We start from the raw sequence: 18,827 nt of genomic DNA, 5'->3' as shown, positions 1-18,827 counted from the left end.
AATACTGGAGCGATTTTCTTTTGCGCAATTCGCCTCTTTTCTTTTTGAGGGTGAAGAAAGTTCGCTAGCGAGAATGATTTTTTTCACGATTGTCCCATCCCTGCTAAATACTGAAATACTAAAATACTAAAATACTAAAATACTAAAATACTAAAATACTAAAATACTAAAATACTAAAATACTAAAATACTAAAATACTAAAATACTAAAATACTAAAATACTAAAATACTAAAATACTAAAATACTAAAATACTAAAATACTAAAATACTAAAATACTAAAATACTAAAATACTAGAATACTAAAATACTAAAATACTAAAATACTAAAATACTAAAATACTAAAATACTAAAATACTAAAATACTAAAATACTAAAATACTAAAATACTAAAATACTAAAATACTAAAATACTAAAATACTAAAATACTAAAATACTACAATACTAAAATACTAAAATACTAAAATACTAAAATACTAAAATACTAAAATACTAAAATACTAAAATACTAAAATACTAAAATACTAAAATACTAAAATACTAAAATACTAAAATACTAAAATACTAAAATACTAAAATACTAAAATACTAAAATACTAAAATACTAAAATACTAAAATACTAAAATACTAAAATACTAAAATACTAAAATACTAAAATACTAAAATACTAAAATACTAAAATACTAAAATACTAAAATACTAAAATACTAAAATACTAAAATACTAAAATACTAAAATACTAAAATACTAAAATACTAAAATACTAAAATACTAAAATACTAAAATACTAAAATACTAAAATACTAAAATACTAAAATACTAAAATACTAAAATACTAAAATACTAAAATACTAAAATACTAAAATACTAAAATACTAAAATACTAAAATACTAAAATACTAAAATACTAAAGTACTAAAATACTAAAATACTAAAATACTAAAATACTAAAATACTAAAATACTAAAATACTAAAATACTAAAATACTAAAATACTAAAATACTAAAATACTAAAATACTAAAATACTAAAATACTAAAATACTAAAAAACTAAAATACTAAAATACTAAAATACTAAAATACTTAAATACTTAAATACTAAAATACTAAAATACTAAAATACTAAAATACTAAAATACTAAAATACTAAAATACTAAAATACTAAAATACTAAAATACTAAAATACTAAAATACTAAAATACTAAAATACTAAAATACTAAAATACTAAAATACTAAAATACTAAAATACTAAAATACTAAAATACTAAAATACTAAAATACTAAAATACTAAAATATAAAAAAATAAATATCGAAAATTCAAAAACACAAATATTCTTAAAAAATGTGTAAAAAAATATTCTGGTATTCGAAAATTGTATGACTCTTCCGTCAAAATGGCGTTCATTTAGCGTTCGTTGATCTGGGAACTCATCATCTAATTCAGTCTATTAAGGCAAATTATGAATGCATCAAATGTGAATAGGAACCTCGGAAGCGTAGCTTTGTCAGAGTTTTTGTCATGATTAACCAAACTTTTTTTCTCTTTTTTTCTTTTCAGGTAAGCCATCAACCTAGTTCACGATTTTATTGGTTCTCCATCCTTGAAATAAAGAAGTACCTAACTTCTGAGAAGGTTTGCCAAATCCGCAATCGCGCATCGCGCTACCAACATAAGACTTTCATCAAATTTATCCATTTTCTCAGGGAGAAACTTAACAAAGAAAGATAAAAATTCTCTTGGCACATTTCAGCGAGAAACGCGACGAAAAAAAAAATGCTCGCGCTGGACTAAAAGCTACTCGACTGCTTCAAGTCCTGAAACAAAGAGCGCACTGCAAAGTCCGTGGAAAATTTCAAACAAACCATAATTTACCGTTTTTTGCCTTTCACTTCAGCGTCACGCCAGCGGATTTGTGCCGAGGCCAAAGAAATATTTCTTAGATCCTTTGGCAAAGGTCAGCAGCTTCGCCGGAAGTTCTTCAGCGCGCCACCGCCTCGGTCGGTCGTCCTTCGACGACAACCCGACAGAAGATTTATGGCCATCAATATCGAATCCGCACACCGGTTGCCTTCTTGGCTGGCGGCGCGGAAAAACCCCGCAATTTTCACGCCGAATTGGCCCCAGACCAACGAGTGAGGGGCCTCGGGCAAATTCTGAGCAAAGTCGCCACCCTGCACGTCCTTCAAGGTGGCATCAGGTGGGAAACTGGTTGTTGTCGTCTGCTGCTGCTGCTGCTGCGACGGAAAAAGGATATTTTATCAAGATGAAAAGGTGAAAACCCAGACGGGTATTACCGTGGTGGTGTGTCGGGACAATTCTTGGAAGGAACGTATTTTGATCAACTTGAGGAAAAAAACGGATGGGAAGGTCGGTGACCTTGGAGCTTTCCCGGGACCTCAGACGAAAGTTGAACCGCTTTTTTCACCAAGGGTGCACATTAATTGGTATCAAGTGCTTCCCCGAAATATCGTTCTCGTATTTTAATTGGATTTTCATCATTTCTTTGCTCGAATCCTGTCGTACGTATATAGAGTTTCAACTCCCAAGACTGTATCCTTTTTTACGAGTCCTTTTGAGACAACAAAGAAACCGTCCAATTTGGGAAACTGGCACCGCCGAACAAAGCGCCGCCGTCCGTCCAACTTTTTCGTCCAAGTCGTTTTTCCCCGCTAACAATTCAAACCAGATTCCCACAATCGAATCCGTCTAGACGGAACTTTTTAACATTTGCTGTGCTGTGGTGTGGAAGCTCTGTTTTGTACCGATTTACACCATGCGTGGCGATGCGACCATTCCTTGCGGACGGGGCCAATTTGCATCCCCGAAAAGTTCCCCTCCCGACGACGTCGAATTCAATTTCGTACCCAAAAAGCAGCCGAAGCAGTTTGGTCAATGGCAGAAAGTTAAAAAGTTTACTCTTTTACGAGCTTTGTCGATTCCATCAGGAACGGTTCCTTGCGAGTTACGGCAAATGTTTGTTTTAGGGTTGCTGGTTGTATTTTGGGCTTATTCAGATTTCTGTTCGATTTTTTTTAAATCTATTTTTAAACAAAATCGAATTAGAAAAAAATATTTGTGAAAAGCTAAGAATATTTCCTATAATTTTTTCTTTGGAATTTTAAAAATCGAACAATTAGTTTCGAGGTTAAGCCTCACAAAGAATCCAAATCGATGAAATTGAATATCTCTGAGTGTCACCTATATAGCCTGTAATTTTCAACCGAGGATATCTTTGAAAATATTAGTATAATTATCAATGTTACAAATTGAAACTTTTATAATAAATCAAATTTCCAGTTTTTGTTTTTTGTGTGTTTTTGAAACCACCTTGAGTCAGTGCAGGGGTAATAAAAAACACCCAAAAAGCAAAAATTGAAAATGTGGTTTATTAGACCCTTTGAAAAAACTCCAGATTTGTTTTAAATTGTGAAATAAGGGAAACTTTCTGAACTTTTCAGAAGTTAAGCTAATTTTAAAAATTTAAAATTATTTTTATTGAAGGATCAGATTTTTTCTCAAGAGTTTCAATTATTCATTGTACACTGAGTAGTTTTATACTTTTTTGCATCTTTCAACTTGTTTTTTTTTTGTTATTTGTTAAAGTTCATATTGGAAAATTACTATTGCATAATTTTAAAACTAAATTTAGTCAATAAAAGATTTTTTGGAAAACATACAAAATTAACAAAACAAACAAAATTAATAAAGTTAACAAAATAAACCAAATTATCAAAATTACCAAAATCAACAAAATTAATATTAACAAAATTACCAAAATTAACAAAATTAACAAAATTACCAAAATTACTAAAATTACCAAAATTACCAAAATTACCAAAATTTACAATATTAACAAAATTTACAAAATTTACAAAATTTACAAAATTTACAAAATTTACAAAATTTACAAAATTTACAAAATTTACAAAATTTACAAAATTTACAAAATTTACAAAATTTACAAAATTTACAAAATTTACAAAATTTACAAAATTTACAAAATTTACAAAATTTACAAAATTTACAAAATTTACAAAATTTACAAAATTTACAAAATTTACAAAATTTACAAAATTTACAAAATTTACAAAATTTACAAAATTTACAAAATTTACAAAATTTACAAAATTTACAAAATTTACAAAATTTACAAAATTTACAAAATTTACAAAATTTACAAAATTTACAAAATTTACAAAATTTACAAAATTTACAAAATTTACAAAATTTACAAAATTTACAAAATTTACAAAATTTACAAAATTTACAAAATTTACAAAATTTACAAAATTTACAAAATTTACAAAATTTACAAAATTTACAAAATTTACAAAATTTACAAAATTTACAAAATTTACAAAATTTACAAAATTTACAAAATTTACAAAATTTACAAAATTTACAAAATTTACAAAATTTACAAAATTTACAAAATTTACAAAATTTACAAAATTTACAAAATTTACAAAATTTACAAAATTTACAAAATTTACAAAATTTACAAAATTTACAAAATTTACAAAATTTACAAAATTTACAAAATTTACAAAATTTACAAAATTTACAAAATTTACAAAATTTACAAAATTTACAAAATTTACAAAATTTACAAAATTTACAAAATTTACAAAATTTACAAAATTTACAAAATTTACAAAATTTACAAAATTTACAAAATTTACAAAATTTACAAAATTTACAAAATTTACAAAATTTACAAAATTTACAAAATTTACAAAATTTACAAAATTTACAAAATTTACAAAATTTACAAAATTTACAAAATTTACAAAATTTACAAAATTTACGAAATTTACAAAATTTACAAAATTTACAAAATTTACAAAATTTACAAAATTTACAAAATTTACAAAATTTACAAAATTTACAAAATTTACAAAATTTACAAAATTTTCAAAATTTTCAAAATTTACAAAATTTACAAAATTTACAAAATTTACAAAATTTACAAAATTTACAAAATTTACAAAATTTACAAAATTTACAAAATTTACAAAATTTACAAAATTTACAAAATTTACAAAATTTACAAAATTTACAAAATTTACAAAATTTACAAAATTTACAAAATTTACAAAATTTACAAAATTTACAAAATTTACAAAATTTACAAAATTTACAAAATTTACAAAATTTACAAAATTTACAAAATTTACAAAATTTACAAAATTTACAAAATTTACAAAATTTACAAAATTTACAAAATTTACAAAATTTACAAAATTTACAAAATTTACAAAATTTACAAAATTTACAAAATTTACAAAATTTACAAAATTTACAAAATTTACAAAATTTACAAAATTTACGAAATTTACAAAATTTACACTATTTACAAAATTTACAAAATTTACAAAATTTACAAAATTTACAAAATTTACAAAATTTACAAAATTTACAAAATTTACAAAATTTTCAAAATTTACAAAATGAACGAAATTTGCAAAATTAACAAAATTAACTATAAAATAAATTTTTATAGTATTTATAAAACTAATAAAATTAATTAATTTAACAAGATGAATAAAATTAATAGAATTAATAAAATTAATAAATTTTATAAAATTAATAACCTTCATAAAAAAAATAAAATTAATAAAATTAATAAATTTAATAAAATTAATAACCTTCATAAAAATAATAAAATTAATGAAATAAATCAAAATAATAAAATTAATAAAATTGATTAAATTTATAAAATTTATAAAATTTATAAAATTTATAAAATTTATAAAATTTATAAAATTTATAAAATTTATAAAATTTAGAAAATTTAGAAAATTTAGAAAATTTAGAAAATTTAGAAAATTTAGAAAATTTAGAAAATTTAGAAAATTTAGAAAATTTATAAAATTTATAAAATTTATAAAATTTATAAAATTTATAAAATTTATAAAATTTATAAAATTTATAAAATTTATAAAATTTATAAAATTTATAAAATTTATAAAATTTATAAAATTTATAAAATTTATAAAATTTATAAAATTTATAAAATTTATAAAATTTATAAAATTTATAAAATTTATAAAACTTATAAAATTTATAAAATTTATAAAATTTATAAAATTTATAAAATTTATAAAATTTATAAAATTTATAAAATTTATAAAATTTATAAAATTTATAAAATTTATAAAATTTATAAAATTTATAAAATTTATAAAATTTATAAAATTTATAAAATTTATAAAATTTATAAAATTTATAAAATTTATAAAATTTATAACCTTCATAAAAAAAATAAAATTAATAAAATTAATAAATTTAATAAAATTAATAACCTTCATAAAATTAATGAAATAAATCAAAATAATAAAATTAATAAAATTGATTAAATTTATAAAATTTATAAAATTTATAAAATTTATAAAATTTATAAAATTTAGAAAATTTAGAAAATTTAGAAAATTTAGAAAATTTAGAAAATTTAGAAAATTTAGAAAATTTAGAAAATTTAGAAAATTTAGAAAATTTAGAAAATTTAGAAAATTTTGAAAATTTTGAAAATTTAGAAAATTTAGAAAATTTATAAAATTTATATAATTAATAAAATTTATATAATTTAGTAAATTTATAAAATTTATAAAATTTATAAAATTTATAAAATTTATAAAATTTATAAAATTTATAAAATTTATAAAATTTATAAAATTTATAAAATTTATAAAATTTATAAAATTTATAAAATTTATAAAATTTATAAAATTTATAAAATTTATAAAATTTATAAATTTATAAAATTTATAAAATTTATAAAATTTATAAAATTTATAAAATTTATAAAATTTATAAAATTTATAAAATTTATAAAATTTATTAAATTTATAAAATTTATAAAATTTATAAAATTTATAAAATTTATAAAACTTATAAAATTTATAAAATTTATAAAATTTATAAAATTTATAAAATTTATAAAATTTATAAAATTTATAAAATTTATAAAATTTATAAAATTTATAAAATTTATAAAATTTATAAAATTTATAAAATTTATAAAATTTATAAAATTTATAAAATTTATAAAATTTATAAAATTTATAAAATTTATAAAATTTATAAAATTTATAAAATTTATAAAATTTATAAAATTTATAAAATTTATAAAATTTATAAAATTTATAAAATTTATAAAATTTATAAAATTTTCAAAATTTATAAAATTTATATAATTTATAAAATTCATAAAATTGATAAATTTAAAAAAAATAAATAAAATTAATAAAAAATAATAAAATTTATAAAATTTATAAAATTTAAAAAATTTATAAAATTTTTTAAATTTTTAAAATTTATAAAATTTATAAAATTTATAAAATTTATAAAATTTATAAAATTTATAAAATTTATAAAATTTATAAAATTTATAAAATTTATAAAATTTATAAAATTTATAAAATTTATAAAATTTATAAAATTTATAAAATTTATAAAATTTATAAAATTTATAAAATTTTCTAAATTTATAAAATTTATAAAATTTATAAAATTTATAAAATTTATAAAATTTATAAAATTTATAAAATTTATATAATTTATAAAATTCATAAAATTGATAAATTTAAAAAAAATAAATAAAATTAATAAAAAATAATAAAATTTATAAAATTTATAAAATTTATAAAATTTAAAAAATTTATAAAATTTATAAAATTTATAAAATTTATAAAATTTATAAAATTTATAAAATTTATAAAATTTATAAAATTTATAAAATTTATAAAATTTATAAAATTTATAAAATTTATATAATTGATAAAATTTATAAAATTTATAAAATTTATAAAATTTATAAAATTTATAAAATTTATAAAATTTATAAAAATTTATAAAATTTATATAATTGATAAAATTAATAAAATTTATAAAATTGATAAAATTAATAAAATTAATAAAATTAATAAAAATAATAAAATTAATAAAATTAATAAAATCAATAAAATTAATAAAATTAATAAAATTAATGAAATTAATAAAACCGGTAAAATTTAAAAAAATGACAAAACTGGAACTCTTTATATTTAAAACAGATAGAAAATGTTCCCAAAGATATGGAAGAAACTTTTGCGTTTTTGTTCATAATTTAGATTATAATGTTGAAAGTGTTTAAATTACATAAGCAAGTCTTTCAAACTTTTTTTTTGCTGTGCAATACAAATTTTAAAATAAATTAAAAAAAAATCTTCTTGACAGGATAAGTCCTACTTGACAGCTCGTTTCAAAGGGACGTTGATCCATCGAAAAAATGTTGCCTTTTCAATTTATTTTTTGCATTGAAATAAAAAAAAGTGCACAAAAATTGACAGAGGGCTTTATTACCCAATTTTTAAAAAATATTCATAAATTGTTCAAATAAAATCAAAAATTGAATATTAAGCCCAATATTGTGGCATTCATCTTATCAGCAAACGTGAAATGATTTTATCCCTTAAAAGCCAGATGATTGCGCGCAGATTGCCCCGCAATATAATCCCAACTGTGTGTGTGAGTGAGACCTGGCAACAAAGGATATCGGGACTGTGTACGTGATTTGCATATGTTTGCCCCGGGCGGGACCAGACAAAGTCCAGGAAGAAGACGCTGAAGTCGTCGGATGGCAGATAAGCCAATGCTGAGACGCACACAAATATCAGAAACATGTTGCTTTTTTTTGGACGATCCGAATGTTTTCAACGAAGCGGACAATAAAAAGAATGTTTTTTTTTTATGGCTGATGGTTTGCGTGAGTTTGTGCGGACGTCAGGAGGCATGTAACTTTGTGACTAATTGCTGCCCCTGGTGGATAAGGATCAATGTGGAAGGTGCTGCATTTTACGATTTCTTGGAATTTTTGGGTGGATTTGCAGATTGGTTCATAGAAGGCTCTGGAATGTTCATTACATGTTGTTCTGCATCGACATCCATTGCACAAGCGGTAGCAACGAAGTGCTTCGGATACATTTTCCTCCCTAAATTCCGAGAACATCCACATAGCAACGTCGAAACTGGGTGATTGGTGCCACTCCATCAATCCGGCCCCAGATTGGCCACCCCCGTGTCGTAACTCTTGCTCAGGGTTCGGAACAATGCAACCCTATACTTTCATCCAGATAGACCTATGATTAAGCACTTCGTCCAAACACAACACCCTTCAAGGTACTACTGCGGGACCACCAAGTCGTCATGCCACCACGTAACCGGTCCCCATGGCCACGACCGTACTCTTTTTTCGTTCCGCTCGCCCGAATCTAGGTCAATCGCGTGGCCAGGCCCGGTACTTTCCATCGGCGCGCAGATATGCCGATTTTAATATTTCCGCTTTCCGGAGCTTGAACCTTCGCGCGGGTCATGCAACGGTCGCCCAGATTGGCCCCGGCACTCTCACTCGGTGCCAGACATGGTCGGTTGACTCCCAGATTTTCAACGAGCCGCTGCACGCCGGGAAGTGAATAATTAAAAGCTCACGTTCGATTAACGCACACGTGGGGCGGCAAAGCGCGGTGACCTCTCGCGACGAGCAACACCTGGTTGGTCGGTAACAAAGCCCGCGAGGGGGCTCGAGCGAACAACATTAATTGGATGGAACTCTGGCAGGCTCATCGATGAGTGTAGTGCTGGGACCGTGACAAACAGGTTCGCAGCATTGACCGTCGTCGGTGACAAGCTGCTGGAGGTCAGTGTTGTGAAAAGACCTTTGAGATCGTAAATCTCCAACTACACAACTCAACATGAAAATATTGAAAATCGAATTCACCGACTACTATCCAAAGAATCCCCCATCACTGCCCAACCAGATCAAACAGCTGACTGAACGACTCGCCTGAAGGCCTCACCAGTGAACAATTTGTTCTGCTAGACCCCGCGGGTTAACGAGCACGGTTGGAATCTAGATTGTTCACAACAGGTACATGTAACTCGGGCCTTTATCACACCTCGCGGACATCTCCAAGTTGTCGACAATAATTAAAACAAGTTCGGTTCACCGACTTGCACTGCAGCAATTGATTTCCATTGCTGGACGAACTTCGTCCCAAAGTTGACCTAAAATTATACATTCAAAAAATGGCAAAAAATCTAAAATGTCAGTCCCGGTGTATCCCACCGGAAACTTCGTACATTCCGCTCGCCGTGGCCGTCAAGGGGGGAACGAGGGAAACGGAGCTTGAAACAAACGCCGGAAACGTTGCGCTTTTTTATATTTTTTGCTAGTGAGGGCAAGAAGAAGCGAAACAGAAATGCTAGAAATGGTTTCGCGCGGCGATGATGAATGACATTTTGTGGCTTGTTTACTTTCGTGTTTCGTTTTTCTCTGGTGGACGAGGTTCCATTGTTGCAAAAAGTGTTGTTTTGGTTTGAATTGACGAATCCTTCTTTTTTTTTTCTTTTATGATGATTCATAGATTGAAGATAGTTATACTATTAATACATTGCTATTCCGATAGTAGGGACTTCTACTCATATAGTGTTTTTTGTAGAAATAAATTTTGAAATAGAGCAATTCTCTGAGATTTTGGTCATTAGATTTTTTTTGTATTTTATAACCTGGCTGAAACATTTTTTTGCCTTCGGTATGCCCAAAGAAGCCATCTTGCATCATTAGTTTGTCCATATAATTTTCTATACAAATTTGGCAGCTGTCCATACAAAAATGATATATTAAAATTCAAAAATCTGTATCTTTTGAAGGATTATTTTGATCGATTTAATGTCGTCTGCAAAGTTGTAAGGGCTACACTGAAAATAAATGATACACGGTATAAAAAAAAGTGTGATTTTTAATTTCACTTTTTGTCACAAAAACTTGATTTGCAAAAAAAAAAACACTGTAATTAAAAGACGCAACTTTTGGTACCATAACATCTATAGGTCAGCGCTGAAATTTTAAAGTTATCGCAATTTTAGTGAAAAAAATCCATTTTTCCCGTTTTCGTCATTTTCCCATTTTTGCGCATGGCGCTTCGAAAAACCCAGTTTTTATTTTCAAAAAATCGTATCTCAGAGTATCGAAAACATAACTTCATCATTTTTTGATATGTTATGTGAAATTTTCCGAGGAATCCGATAAAAATATTTTCAGACATAGGCTCTTTGGTCCCGAGACCTTCAAAACAGCATTTTAAGTTTTCATACAACCTTTTGAAATGTTAAGCTAGATTTTTGAAACTTCTTACTATTTTTCTCAAATAGCCAAACTAATCACCTTTCTTTTGCGTCTAGGACAGCTAAAATCGGATGAAATGACGCGGAGATATGATTTTTTTGAAAAAAGTGGTTTTTGCGAAAATCGATGAAAATTGCCATTTTTCGGCTAATGGCCAAACAAAAAAATACGGGTCTAATTATTTTGGTCAAGGATCCCCCCGAAAATTTTTGAGCCCGATCGGAGAACTTTTTTTTTCGAATCATGCTGTTTTCGTGGGGAATTTCTGTATAAATATAGCTGTTTTCATGTTAAAAGTACCAAAAATGCTTAAGCCGTAAGAATTTTCAATTAATAAAAACTATAGTTAATTGTACTTAACTGAAGCATCATAATTGATGTTTGAAATGATATTTTATAATAATAAATCAATAACGAAACATTTTTTGAAAATAAACAAAGCTATTGATTTTGCTTCGGTCAACTATTTAATATAGAAAAAATCGATCAAAATAATATAGAAAAATGTGTATCAAAATAACTTTTTTTTAATCATTTTAATGTTCACATTTTTTTTAAAGTTTTCTCTTTTCTTTTTCGGAAATAAATGTGTTTGAATATCTTTTAGGTTTTTTGTTGTTTTAAGCCAAATTAGTTTACAAAATATATTTGTTAATGATGAAAAATCCATATTTTATTCATTATATCTATCATTAGACTTCCACCATGCATTAAAACACCAAATATCTTTTAAATTTGATATAAAAATAACAGTTTTCCTATAGTGGACAATCGGATTATGGACCCGAGTCCATAACAGGCAAAAAAAAAACTTTTTTCAAATGGCTATTTTTCTGCTCAAAAATAAATAACTGATGAAACAAATATTAAAAATTGTTCAAAAGACTTCAGATATGATTGTTTTATACAAAGTGTTATGAAAAGTCCCGTCCGTGTGGATCAATCGGACCGCGCACTGGACTCTCCAGAGGTCGCTGGATCGAATCCCGCGGCGGGCGCTCTAAAATTCTTTGTGTAAATATGGGTATTCGGCGCCGTCGCTCCATGCCATACTTCCATACACTTAGGAGTCCAGGGCGGCGAAGTCCTTGTAGATAAAAAGGAAGTCATTAGTGGTTGGTACTTAGCAATGGTGGCCGGTCGTTTTTTTTTCGTTATGAAAAGTGCTTAAAATATTGAAAATTGTTGAAAAATAATCGTCGGCTCTACTAGGGTGTCCACTAATGGTAAAAATACCCTAACTTTTTTGAAAATATTTCAATGAAGTTGAAACATTTTTGGGACCAATATTGCGATTTTTTTTAAAAGTGTTGATTCAAAAATTCAAAAATTGTTCAAAGATTTTTTGCACATTCTGGAAATTCTTAAAAGTTGGCGTTTGATGTCCCCTAAAACAAAACCAAAAAAAAAAAATAAATATAAATAGTGTTTTTTGTAAAGCAAGTTTTAGTGACAAAAAGTGTTATTAAAAAACACTATTTTTTCCGTTCCTCATATTTTTTTCAGTGTAGTCCAATACACCATCCTACAACATTGCCCAATACACCAAATCGATCAAAAAATTCCTTCAAAAGATACAGATTTTTAAATTTACATATTAATGAATTGTACACGGAGAAAAAAGAGTTCCCAAAATCGTGAACAAGCGTTCATGAAAATGGGAACCTCGAACAAAGTGTTCAAATTCCATGGTACGATTTTGAAAAACGTACCATGAAATTTGAACACTTTGTTCGTGGTTCCCATTTTCATGAACGCTTGTTCACGATTTTAGGAACTCTTTTTTCTCCGTGTATGGACAGTAGGGTGCCAAGAATACATGACCTTTTGCTCCACAACCAGAAGTGGGTTTTTTGGGTTATTTTAAGCATCTGTGCAAATTTTTAGCAAAATTGTTTTAGATTAACCCATTGATACCCGAGCCTGAGGTTGACAAAAAAAATTTCATATAAAAATGTTTTTTTTTTTAATTCCTGATAACTTTTCAGGATCAACAGCTTTGGCTTTGGTTCTACTAAGTTGTAGACCATTAAATTTCGAATAAGATTCTCTCTTTTAGGAATTTTTAATAGAAGTAGCGCACCCGCCAGACAAAACCGCAATCAAACTGAGTTTTTCATACATTTTTTCGATTTTTCCCATGCAAACTTCACCTTTGAGTGTCAACGGGTAAATGTTGACTGATTTTGCTCATATTTGGCAAAGATTCCTAAAATAGGTCAAGGGACAATATTCAGCTTGTGGAGTGAGGTTTTGAATAAAAGTTTCATATTCTGGGCACCCTAATGCACAGCTGCCAAATTTGTATGGAAAGTTATTTGGACAAACTAGTGATGCAAAATGGTTAAAATCTAGGAAATTAATCAATTCATAGTGAATACTACACATTGAGTAATTCTCTACGAAATCGGTTCATTTTTTAATTTTATTTTTTTGTATTTTTTAATGCGACTGAAACTTGTTTGGTGCCTTTGGTATGCCCAAAGAAGCCATTTTGCATCATTAGTTTGTCCATATAACTTTTTTAATAATCCATACTCAATTACTTTATTATCCAAAGTTCTCGAAAAAAAACGAAAAAAAAAGTTATACACAGTTATTCCTTGTGGTATTGCTCTAATTTATCGACAAAATTCCTACTCTGCTGCACTGAGAAGCATTTGATGTGGGTAGAATAACTTGAAATACTTGTTAATCTGTGTACTTCCATTTCACAAAAGGGCTCTGAAAATGCAAGAAGTATACTTTCCGCAACTTGTACTCGAAGATAAAAAAAAACTGGCAATTTATGCCCTTTCAAAGATTCTAAGAGAATTTTTTCAAACTTTTATTTTGGGCTTCAATCCCCCTTTTTTTAAATTGACCGATTCCAAGTAGACACGGGCACTGATAACCCTGTTCAACTCAGAACTGCTCGATTCAAAGTACCTGGACCGGAAATAACAAGGACTCCACTCCACACGGTTACGACGCTGACCACAAACCGACCGACAGCGAGCAGCTAGCGTGTCCTTTTGCGGCTTTTCGCATGACCAACTCTCTCTTTCTTCTATGTATGAATACAGTCCACATACATACTCTCACACTCACACGCTGTACTGGATTGACCGACCAACCTGCGTTACGGTCCAGTGGCCATGGGGATACCTCGATACCGCTCCCTTTCCAGGTAAATCACTTGCAAAAGGGAACAATTTCGTTACGTAATCACAGAACAGCCCCCCCCTTAGATCTACCTCAACGATGTAATTAACAACAATACACCGTGCAAATACACGGATTGCTTGCCTGGAGCGCCTCACACCAGCAAGGAATTAGTTCTGCCTCATTTGATTTCTCGGAATTAAACGGGTGGAAACTGATGGTGGTCGGGCAGAAGGATGTTTGCGGAAGCCGACTCATTGTGATCTGGCGGTTTGACGGCTTCAAGGGTTCCAGCGCGACGAACGCCTTTCAAGTGTCATCATCTGCTGTATATCTCAATCTAGGTAATGTGTTCCGAGAGAGCAGCTATCACATGTTCCGTTTATCACTTGTTTGTGACGAGACGAGACAACAACGGGTTTATCAGCGGAATTGGAGCAGTATACTTGGCGGTGGTCTGTCGAACTTGTCGGACAAGTTTCGATTGTCCACCCTGTCGGTCAACTGCGGTGACGGGACAGGGTTTGCAGAAGTGTACGACCATGTAATTACTCTGTAATTAATTATTTGTCAGAATTGCTCGCAAACAGCTTTCAGGAAGCGACCTCACTGCCGTTATCAGCTTGAAGTGAAAGTTTCTTCCGCACAGATTTTGCTGAGTAGCCGGTTGAGTCATGAAGGTTGAATGACATCGCTTGTAGTCTCGCTACTTATCACAAGCCCGGCTAGCTCAGTCGGTAGAGCATGAGACTCTTAATCTCAGGGTCGTGGGTTCGAGCCCCACGTTGGGCGTGATACTTTTTTGAAGGCCTTACACGTACTCTTTTGTCTCGCAATCGCTCGAGGAGTTCGACAGCCACCTCGGATACTTCCAACATGAATCTCAACATGGGGATGTAGCTCAGATGGTAGAGCGCTCGCTTAGCATGTGAGAGGTACGGGGATCGATGCCCCGCATCTCCAATGACACTTTTTTTTGCTACGACAATCAGCGCAGATATCGCATTACACGTCGCGCTCAAACCCCCTTCCACATCGCACATATTTAGTTAGTTGCACTGATTTAGTGCGACGCGTTATGGCTCCGAGTTATGAAACCGAGACACATTCTCGCCAGTTGTCGTCGCCGACGACGATGATGGTGGCAATTACTCGCTTTAGTCGTGCGACCATACATGTGACACCAACCCCCGGTCTGTGTACGGAAGAGTCTGTCCATTCACCGCAGCGAGGATTATCCCTTGGCCTGCCACATGGTCCGGACTAACGGTCACCCCGTATATGACACCACAAACGGTGCATATTACTTGCTAGCTGCTGTGTAACGGTCTTCTTTTTTTATATTTTGTTTATTGAAACCCATTAGACAACGCCGCGGTGGGGTCCGCGGATCACCGCCGCTATATCGGGGCTGTCATTAGCACCCCTGTGATAACGAGTTGCGTCCATTGCCACGTAGCGAATCTCGCGTGCCGGACATCTATTAGTCATATTCAGCTATTCTCGCATAAGGTGGCGTAGATGTTTGACGATGATAGGCTCCAGTCAGCGTGTTATGAGGAAGAAGGTCTTCTTACTGGTGGTGTTTCTACTTCAGCTTGAGTTCTTGTAGGAATTCCATGACGACAGTTATTGGCAATGAAGATCTATTTTTAGAATTCATTTAAACGCAATCTTAAGCTCCAATTGGAAGTCATCTTGAACAAATTTCTTGTAAGAAGTCGAACAATTAATCTAAGTTATTCTTTTTAAACATAAAGAGTCTTGAATGTGTTATACCAGAAATGCCTCAATACGTTAGCAATCCACAACTCATTTGACCACATCTTCAGTTATGCAATTCAAATTGCCTTTCTTTTTAATTACCATTTTCTTGACGAGTTGGCACCTATTGTCAATATTTTTTTTTTCTCACTTGGTATATCATTAGTGAAGAATCAGCGCACATCAGAGATTACCTCTAGCGTGACAAAGCTAAAACTTGATACATGTTTGCAGACAGATCTGGGTTGCATTGCACCGACCCGTTACACCGAATACACATTCAGCAAATTTTAAATTAGATTAGCATTTTTTTGGAATTGCGGCATTTCTGAAGGTTGTTTTTACATACAATTTTCAAGAATGTCTTTCAGTAAATATCGAAGCAATTTTCAACGTTTTCGTGAATCGACTTTTTTTTGGAGTCATTCTCAATGTCAAAAAACTATTTTACATCATTAGTTCTTTCATATAAGACTCCGTACAATTTTCAAAATCTGTTTCATCGAGAAAGAATTTTCTTATCAATTTGATGTCTTCGGCAAAGTTGTAGATTTCTAAGGACTTTCAAAACAAAAGCAATTCCATAGGAAAGGTAAAACTCGAAATTTTCAAACAGAGATTCTTTGGCCTTTTTTTGTTCTTTTTATTTGACTATTAGGGGGGTCCATGCCAAATGAGGGTGATTTATTTTAAAGAAAGCTCAAAAAGGTTGAAATAACAACGCTTTATAATTATTTTTGTTCCAAAATGACAATTAGGTCCAAAAATTAAGCTTAAATTTGTGTAATTTCACACACAAAATATTTTGTTGTTCACAACGAAATATTTTAAAAAGTTTTTATTTTATCTGGCAACCCTGTCTGGAGTTATGATCACTTAAGTAATAATTATGTACTTTTTTGATGCCGGATCTCGCTTAAATGTATGTAAACGATTTCCGGATCCACAATTGAACCCGTCGTTGGTAAGGTAATCGAAAAACCTTTCCAACTAATCCAAAACATTGAAGATCTGGCAACCCCGTCTCGAGTTATGACCACTTAAATTATATTTGTGTTCTTATTTATTTCGGGTCTAAAAAAATAGATGAAATTTGTGTCCAACCCATCGTATTACCATGTGTTGGTAATTATTTTTTGGAGTTTTTTTTTTAAAAAAAAAGGTCCAATAAACCAAATTTCCAGTTTTTGTTTTTAATTGTTTTTGAAACCGCCTTGAGTCAGGGGTATTAAAAAACACCCAATAAGCAAAAACTGAAAATTTGGTTTAGTGAATCTTTTCCAACAAAAAAACTCCAGATTTGCAATTTGTAATTTATTGGGTAAGACAACTTGTTAGGTAAACTATGTATCAAGTTACGGAGGGAACTAGCTGGAAATTTTAATTTGATCCAAAATAAACTAACAAATCTCAAAACTAAATCGAAATGAATTTTAAGCTTGAATGTGGCGCTTTAGGGCACTTTTAAATTGGGAAAAAGTAGGAAGGCATCATTCACATAGGTGAGCAATTCTCTGAGTTTTCGGTCATTCGATTTTTTTTTTGTATTTTTTAATCCGGCTGAAACTTTTTTGGTGCCTTCGGTATGCCCAAAGAAGCCAATTTGCATTTGCAGCTGTCCATACAAAAATGATATGTGAAAATTCAAAAATCAGTATCTTTTGAAGGAATTTTTTGATCGAGTTGGTGTCTTCGGCAAAGTTGTAGGTATGGATATGGACTACACTGAAAAAAAATGATACACGGTAAAAAAATTTTGGTGATTTTTTATTTAACTTTTTGTCACTAAAACTTGATTTGCAAAAAAACACTATCTTTAATTTTTTTTATTTTTTGATATGTTTTAGAGGACATAAAATGCCAACTTTTCAGAAATTTCCAGAATGGGCAAAAAATCTTTGACCGAGTTATGATTTTTTGAATCAATACAGATTTTTTCAAAAAATCGAAATATCGGTCGCAAAAATTTTTCAACTCATTTTTCGATGTAAAATCGAATTTGCAATCAAAAAGTACTTCAGTGAATTTTTGATAAAGTGCACCGTTTTCAAGTTATAGCCATTTTTAGGTAACTTTTTTGAAAATTGTCGCAGTTTTTCATTTTTTAAAATTAGTGCCCATGTTTGCCCACCTTTGAAAAAAATATTTTTGAAAAGCTGAGAAAATTCTCTATATTTTGCTTTATTGAACTTTGTTGATGCGACCCATAGTTGCTGAGATATTGCTATGCAAAGGATAAAAAACAGGAAAATTGATGTTTTCTAAGTCTCACCCAAACAACCCACCATTTTCTAATGTCGATATCTCAGCAACTATAGGTCCGATTTACAATGTTAAAACATGAAACATTCGTGAAATTTTCCGATCTTTTCGAAAAAAATATTTTCAAAAATTTAAAATCAAGACTAACATTTTAAACGGGCCAAACATTCAATATTACGCCCATTTGAAATGTTAGTCTTGATTTTAAATTTTTGAAAATATTTTTTTCGAAAAGATCGGAAAATTTCACGAATGTTTCATGTTTTAATATTGTAAATCGTACCTATAGTTGCTGAGATATCGACATTAGAAAATAGTGGGTTGTTTGGGTGAGACTTAGAAAACATCAATTTTCCCTGTTTTTTAGCCTTTGCATAGCAATATCTCAGCAACTATGGGTCGCATCAACAAAGTTCAATAAAGCAAAATATAGAGAATTTTCTCAGCTTTTCAAAAATATTTTTTTCAAAGTTAGGCAAACATGG

The 18,827-nt window shown here is 28.9% G+C and overlaps 1 protein-coding gene and 2 non-coding genes across 7 annotated transcripts in view; all 3 read left to right on the top strand.

Moving 5' to 3' along the window:
• LOC120421296 (disintegrin and metalloproteinase domain-containing protein 10) overlaps nt 1-18,827 on the top strand; it is a 185,940-nt gene that overhangs the window by 54,923 nt on the left and 112,190 nt on the right. The window lies entirely within an intron of this gene.
• Nucleotides 15,036-15,108, top strand: Trnak-cuu (transfer RNA lysine (anticodon CUU)). Its single transcript has one exon. It is a non-coding gene; the product is annotated as a tRNA-Lys (tRNA).
• Trnaa-agc (transfer RNA alanine (anticodon AGC)) lies at nt 15,207-15,279 on the top strand. Its single transcript has one exon. It is a non-coding gene; the product is annotated as a tRNA-Ala (tRNA).

Source organism: Culex pipiens, chromosome 2 (assembly GCF_016801865.2).
Source record: "Culex pipiens pallens isolate TS chromosome 2, TS_CPP_V2, whole genome shotgun sequence".
NCBI classification, from domain to species: Eukaryota; Metazoa; Arthropoda; class Insecta; order Diptera; family Culicidae; genus Culex; species Culex pipiens.
The sequence above is the reverse complement of the archived record's forward strand: the minus strand, read 5'-3'. Positions and strand labels throughout refer to the sequence as shown.